The following is a 902-nucleotide window of genomic DNA, read 5'->3' as shown; positions in this document are numbered from 1 at the left end:
TGGTATTTTTCTTGACTTTGTTTTCCATAATAAATTTGTCTTTTTGTGTTTACATTGCTTACAAGGAGGGGGTTTTGTTTATGCAGGTCACCTCAGCCAAATTCAGTGATTCCAGATTTCTGGGCAGTGGGTTGAGTCACGCTAAAACTTCATTGGGTACTGTAACAGGGAACCGCAATCCTATTGCCGGAAAATGGGTTGGTCCCTTTAAGACTAGAACTTTCTGGGTACATCATGTTGGCAGGGTAGGGGTTAAAAGCTGAGCTTGGCCAGCTAGTTAGGTGACCAGAAGGGGGCAGGCCAGAACTATAAAACCCCTGGGTTTGGCAGCAGTGAGAGGCAGCAGCCAAAGGGGGGAAGGTTGTGCTGAAGAGTTCCACAGGTAGGCTTGGCTGCCTGCCTGCTGTGAGAGGGGAACTTCTGAGGGCTCTCAGAGAAGCAATGGTAGCCCCACAAGAAGGAGCATAACAGATGGTGGGAAACAGAAGCACAGAGCCATGACAAAACATAAGTCAGCATGTGGCCTTCTTGTGCTCGCTTCGGCAGCACATATACTAAAATTGGAACGATACAGAGAAGATTAGCATGGCCCCTGCGCAAGGATGACACGCAAATTCTTTCTTTCTTTCTTTCTTTCAAGATGGCCGCCGACAGCTGAAGCCCTTCTAAGCTCCTCCAGCTCAGGTGCTTTCAGCTCATTGCCTCGCACTCCCTGCCCCCCTTTTCCTGTCCCCCCCCAAAAAAACCCTTGCCTCTCCCCACCCTGTCCCTGGGGACCCCCTCCCTGCCCCCTCCCCCCACTTTCTGAGCCTTTTTCCCCTGGGCTCTGGCAGCCTCGTTTGCCTCTGCCCCTCCCCCACCCCCGCCTGAGTTGTCCCTTTGATTTCTGCTGCCTCTTCTCC

The 902-nt window shown here is 52.0% G+C and overlaps 1 non-coding gene across 1 annotated transcript; it reads left to right on the top strand.

The window, feature by feature from the left end:
* The first annotated feature begins 530 nt into the window (after positions 1–530).
* Positions 531–637, top strand: LOC132248010 (U6 spliceosomal RNA). The gene has a single exon (XR_009459369.1). It is a non-coding gene; the product is annotated as a U6 spliceosomal RNA (small nuclear RNA).
* The last annotated feature ends 265 nt before the right edge of the window (positions 638–902 follow it).

Source organism: Alligator mississippiensis, chromosome 1 (genome assembly GCF_030867095.1).
Source record: "Alligator mississippiensis isolate rAllMis1 chromosome 1, rAllMis1, whole genome shotgun sequence".
Lineage (NCBI taxonomy): Eukaryota > Metazoa > Chordata > Crocodylia > Alligatoridae > Alligator > Alligator mississippiensis.
The sequence above is the reverse complement of the archived record's forward strand: the minus strand, read 5'-3'. Positions and strand labels throughout refer to the sequence as shown.